Source organism: Anoplolepis gracilipes, chromosome 8, assembly GCF_047496725.1.
Source record: "Anoplolepis gracilipes chromosome 8, ASM4749672v1, whole genome shotgun sequence".
NCBI lineage: Eukaryota > Metazoa > Arthropoda > Insecta > Hymenoptera > Formicidae > Anoplolepis > Anoplolepis gracilipes.
In genome coordinates, this window is record NC_132977.1 from 2157516 (window position 1) to 2163993 (window position 6478).

The window sequence follows — 6478 nt, forward strand, 5'->3', positions numbered from 1 at the left end:
ATAGGGCGAAGGGAGGGAGACGGATTGCTTTCGAAAAATAGAGGACATTCTTTGCGGTCGCGATCACAGAAAATAGAGGGAAAAATTTTGCACGCGTATTGCAGGCAGGTTAAACTCTTATACGGCTTGTCATAAAAGGAACGGATGTTCTATCGACGGAAAAGCAGGTGGATGAGATCAAATAATGGATGTATGCGTTTTACAGCTGTATCGGCGAATAAGGGTCTCGTTTAAATTATTTAATCTTAATTTCATTCTAGAACGCGAACTCTCCGAAGAAAACTCAGTTTCATTAAAAATAATCCAGATTTTATTTAAGAATTATCGATCGTATCAGCATTTCTGTCCGAATTTTTAAACTGCACTATATATTTTATTATCGTATTATTTTTATAGGAATTGAGAAAAATGTAGAAACTGGGAAAATATATAAATAACTAGGTACGATAAAATTATTCAACACAATTGATACTTACTTTTTATTAATAAAATCGAAATAATTAAATCCAGAGATGCGTGTTGACTGGCGAGAGAGAGAGAGAGAGAGAGAGAGAGAGAGAGAGAGAAAAAGAGATGTAGATTGCGAGAAGCGAAGAAGAGCGTACGAAGGAAGCACGGGGAAAGTGCGTCTTCGTTTTGCAATTAAATTTAGTCCCCGACCGAGAAGCACGTTTTTAAAATAGTTCCCATTCTTAGCTTGCTATGTAGGTATGTAAGCAACGCGACGATACGTCCTAACGGTATTATAGCCATGACGCGAGAACCTTCTGGTTGATTTCAAACTTCCTAGCAGTATCATTCAGCATGAAAGCGAAACAGTATCATCGTACTGCTTCACGTAATCTCGTTTCGTTTTTAGCTCTATTTATGTTGACAGTTTATATTTTATTATTGCCCGAATTATTAGAAATTTTTGTCATTCTTAATAAAAGTTAATTGTATTGTAAATTTTTACAAATTTTTCCATGGTATTTGTTTCGACAATGAAGCTGTGAAATGTCTTCTTTGTCAATGCAGTTACATATACATACATGAATATTCTATATTATGTACCCACAGCGAGATGCGTGACGCATGCGTGATTCACGACGCTCTTTTTCGCAGCTGCAACTTACATCATTATCCTTCGATCGCAGTCATAATAGAAAATAGTCACGAACTGCCTTGGCCTTAATAATATCGCGAGAAACGCTAGAAAAACTGCAAGCAGATGCTACACTGTTTAGTCTGAACGTGAGACCTATTTAGTCCATATTTACGATCGACACACCCGTCGAGAATGCAATTCAGATCAACGCGCATAGAACGCAGATGATACGATGCGATATTTATTTGGGCACTAATCCTTGCTCTCTCGTGTGCCTATGCTATTTCTACTGATTGGCAATTATTCGTAATTATTGAATGCCATGCTACTCCAGTAATAATTCAACCGTGTTATGCGATTTCTATCGTTTGACAATTATTCCCAATTGTAAATTGATTGTTTTGAATCATTGTGCGTAATCAAGTGTAATATTATGTCTAAATACGACCGTACTATTAATCAATTTCAATACGTATATAAAAAAAAAAAAAAAAAAACGTGTTTTCTATGTGTTTTAAGTGTGCCATTAGACTTGAAAAATTAAAAATACGAGCATGAAAATGAGAAATTTATAACAACTAAAAAGGAATTTTTGGCAAAAGGGTCAAAATATATTTTTTATTGATACTTGAATGTTGAATTTGCAGCCGCAATAGTAAAATCTTTTTTTTTTTTTTTTTTTTTTTTTTTTTATTTAATGCCAAGTAAATTTCGCTGTAGCAGAATTTTAATTCGAGAGTTAATTATTACCAAGATTAATTTTTTTTACTTAGGAAAAAATTATTATATTTGAGGTTTAGTTATATCAAGAAATATTTATTTTAATATTGAAATTGTGTGTAAAAAAAAAAAAGTGTAGATACACTCTATATGTCAATTATATTCGTTTTATTTAACATCGCTAAATCTCGCGCGAGAGGAGAACTCGATGCGAATTGTGTTGCAATATCGTCGCGGCTATAAATCTCCGATCGAGAGCACGCACCGGCGGTGGTTTACATCGGCAGAGAGACACGCGAACGAACGGGGGGAATCGCGACAAAAATGTCTTTGTCGGTATCTCCGTGCGCATACTTCGACGGTCCGACAATTACATTCCGCACGTCGTTTCGCGTTGTTCAACCCTGAGAGTATCGCGTCTCCTCTTCGTGTTCCGGCGCACCCGATCTATAATTCCATCTCTGGCAGTTCCTCCGGACGATCTCTCCCTCCCTCTCTCTCCGACCTGGCCCCCGCCGTCCGGAAAATTTCGATACACGAGACGGCGGAAGGTCACTCGCGAGATCAAAAGCTGCACCCCTTACGTGCCCGGCATTTCAATACGTCTCCGTCCTGTCCTCGGCGGACTTGGCCCCGGATTCCACTTCTGATTTCGCGCGAGGAGGGCGTCACGTCGTGACGTTTCAATTTGTACCTTCCGAGCAAATTTACAGGACGACCTTCGAGATTTACGCTATTGCCCGGTATAGTATAACGTCTCAAGAAATTTCCATACGCATCACATGAATTAACAGTTTATTGGAAAAGCTATTCCTATGCAAATGAAAATGTACGTTTCACGTTATAAAAATATAGGCTCTATGAGATTTTTTTTTAAATTAATCTATACACAATCGCTTCAAATTTATACTGTGTATAATTTTTGTAAAACTCGATCGAGATTATTAGGAGTGAAACATGATTTTGATCGTGATAAGAAACAAGAATAAAATATAAAAGATGTAAAAGTAACTTTGATTGTAATAAAATTATAGTATCAATATCATATTTTACTCTTAATAATCTCGATTGATTTAAAAAAAAAAAAAGTAATGGATTTATCCTTTTTTGGAGCGATTTAAATACACTCGCAATCTTTTTTCCTACATATAATATCATATATTCTTGCTATATCTTTCGCACATTATCCCGCGTCGTGTAATGATACGGCGGCTGCATATATATATGCGGCGCATATGAAGGGTGCGTAGCGCATACGCGTATGCATGCGTATGGACACCCGCACGCACGCACGCTCGTCGCACAATTGTCGTATTATCTAATGTTCACAATACTACACGAATTTTAAATTTTTGTCACTGAAATTAAGGATATATTCGCCATATCACCGCGTTTATTTTTTTCAATACATAATTTTTTTAATGAAAAAAAAAATTTATATTGTCTAATTTAATTAATTATTTTAAAAAATATTTTTATTTTGTGTGAAGTTTTTTGCTGTGAAGTTAGCTATGATTTAATTTACTATGAAAACTCATCGACTGTATCGATAGCAAATAATATTTGCAGCGTCGTATCGTATATTTTCTAGGACACTTTTCGACACTTAAAACATGTAAAAATAGCGGCAATATTTTTTTGAAGTCAGTGAAAGTTGACATTCACTTTATAGTATATAGAGATTGTACATCTTTATTGATATGGATTAACTCTTGCCATATAACATAGATATATTTTACGCCTAGAATTGCAACTGGACGGTTTATAAATCTTTGTAAATTGATAACACTCTGTTTGTTAAAATAAATAGTGTTTTTGCACTTTTTCAAAAAAAAAAAAGGGAAAGAAAAACACACGAATATTTTACCAACAGATATAGACGACATTGTAAAATACAGTTATTAGCTATGTAGCAAAACAACAAATGGTTTGGGTTTTGAAAAGATTCGTCAACAATTCTCCATTCTTTTAAAAGCAAAACAAAAAATCAAAAGATTAAAAAGAGTAAGCGCAAGTATTTATATATTATACATATGTCGAATAGATGAAACAACTGATCTGTAAAACAAACCAAGGTACTTACATATTAACACAAACCATAGTAAAATACTTTTTTATTTGACTTTTTTTTCTGTTTACAAATCAGATAACAGAGCCCAAGGTTTAAACGCACAAGGTTAATTGCGGTGACGCATGCGTCGCGCGAATAACGGTGGTCCTTGTTTTTTTCTCCGTCGGGCAGGCCTGTGTCGAAAATTTATTTGGCCAAGGGCATCGTCGGCGAGGTTCTCTCGCTACGACACTGTACTCGCAATCTGTCTACTCGCAGTCTGAGTGGTGGTGTAGCGGCGGCGGCGATGTTGGTGCAGACGGCGTTGCTCCGCTGCCGGAGAGAGGGTGGAAGTCGGGGGTCCTCCCGTCTAGACTAACCCCCCGACTTCTCCCCCGATCCACCCCCGGCAGACAGGCCAACCAAACCGTTCGAGTGAACTGCTCTCTCCGGCTCCTACTCTGCACTGCCGCCGCGCACCCCCTTAAAAAGTTAAAATACTCTGTCCTCGCGCCTTCGTCTACCAACTCTTCCCCTCCCTCTTTCAAGCCTTTCCCCCTCCTCCCCCAGACTGTTTCACCCCTCGTGCTGCACCGATCCGTGTCGGTCCGCAGTTTCTTCGTCGTCATAGTTATGCTCGTCGTCGTGCCAACCCTTCTAGATTTTTATTATTACCATTTCTAGTAGACACCTTCCTTCGCTTGCTCCTCCTTCTTATTCGTTTCACCGCGTATCTTTTTCACACGAGTGGGAAACGCTGAAGGGCACAGGGGCACAATCTAATGCGCGTTTCCGACGAGGCTTCTTTGAATTTATTTCGCGTAAACGAGGCGCGGCTGAGTGCCCCGTCTTTCAAATTGTTTTAATGGGGGATGCATTGTGCGTCGTCCGTCGTCTCGCGATCGCGCCACTTGCGAATCTCTCTCTCTCTCTCTCTCTCTCTGTCGAGAAAAACGGCAAAATAGATGTCTGACATTTAAATGCGAAAGCGCCTGTTAATTTGAAATTCATTCCTTTGATAGTTGGCTCCTCTCCCGTTTGATTCGCGCGCGAAATTCTATTCGGCACCGACTCGCTCCCTCGTCCTCGTCTCAAGCCTTTCTCCCGAATAATATATCCATCGTGAGTATCGAACGAGTCCCACCATTGAGAAACTAGGGGATGTAACGTTTAAATTGGCCTTGACTTCTCGAAAGTCCGAACAGATTTCTCCAAGAATACAGACTTATTTTCTTAAGTCTCTTGAGGACTTTTAAAAAGATATTATGTCAAAATTTGTCCCTCTAAGTAACTGCATTTTTATACGATAAAAGTGCACCCTTTGAAATATGTGTCGATTTATAGTTGGTGTAATCTAATAATTGATGTCTTTATACATATATATACATATATTAGAAAATCAAGTAGAAATGATGGAACATGCGTGTATTATACTATTATGGTAAAAAGGTTTGTAAAAATTGTTTAATCTCCTTTAATTGATAGCGAAAATATATTCAAACATTACAGGAGAGGAGTTATGTAACAGACTGTGTGTATATGTACGCAGTCATTTTTAAAATGAAATAGACGAAAATTTGTCTGCCTTCAAAAAGATCCCAAATTTCCATTCTCACTCTCATTACGCTCGACCTTCCACTTTGAATACCTGTGGAACGGTCGATGCTGCTCGCCGTCGTTCACGACGATCAATCGTCACCCGATGAACACGACCCTCGTGTTCCGCCGGCGTAACTGCGGACAATTTCATTGACAATTGCCACGCATCCAATCACGCACGCAGACACACACACACACACACACTCAACGTGCAACGCGGCGTACGCACACGTACATGTACATATTCGCTCATCGGCCTGTGCATTCGTACTCGGCCAGCAGCAATCGAATCGCCGAAGCGGCGACCTCATCGGGTATCGCGCCTCCCTCGGGAATCGGCACCCGTCGCTGAAATTTCGCGCGAGTGTGCGTCCGACGTGGACGCGAACGCGGACGCGGGCGAGAGGGGGGTACGATCGAGGTCAAGAGGGAGACAGACGGAAAGGGAAAAAGAGGCCTAGAGTTCTGTCTGCGTGCAGCCGTGACGGACCGCAGCGGTGTTGCATTCACAAACGACGATAAGTCTCGGGGCTTTGAAGACACCGGTCAACAGCGGGATAAGAGGCGGCGAGGAGAGGGGTTCAACGACCCGTTGACAGCCAGACGGGCGGACGCGGGCCAGACCAGTGCATCAGCCCGCTCGGAGCGTCGGAAGGAGGGAACAGGGGGACAGGGAACAGCAAAAGAGTGAAAGAGGGACAGGGGGGAGGGAAGGGGGAGAACGAACAAGCGCGGACAAGGACGGGTACAGCGGTGGTGGCGGCGGTGGTGGTGGCGGCGGGGTTAAAGAAAGCCGTAGAGAGAAGGAGTATATCGCCGTTATTATCGCCATCGACTTTTATCGCCAGACGATAACTCCCGGCGTTCTCCTGACGGTTACTCTAGACTCTAGACGTTCCGGCGATGCTTCTTTTTTTCTCTCGTTCTCGTTTCCCTCCGCTCCTTCGACGGTCCCCCTTTTTCACGTCCTCGACCGCCCTCCGTTTCGCCAACGCTCGTTCCCGATGCATCTCGTGTCGCGA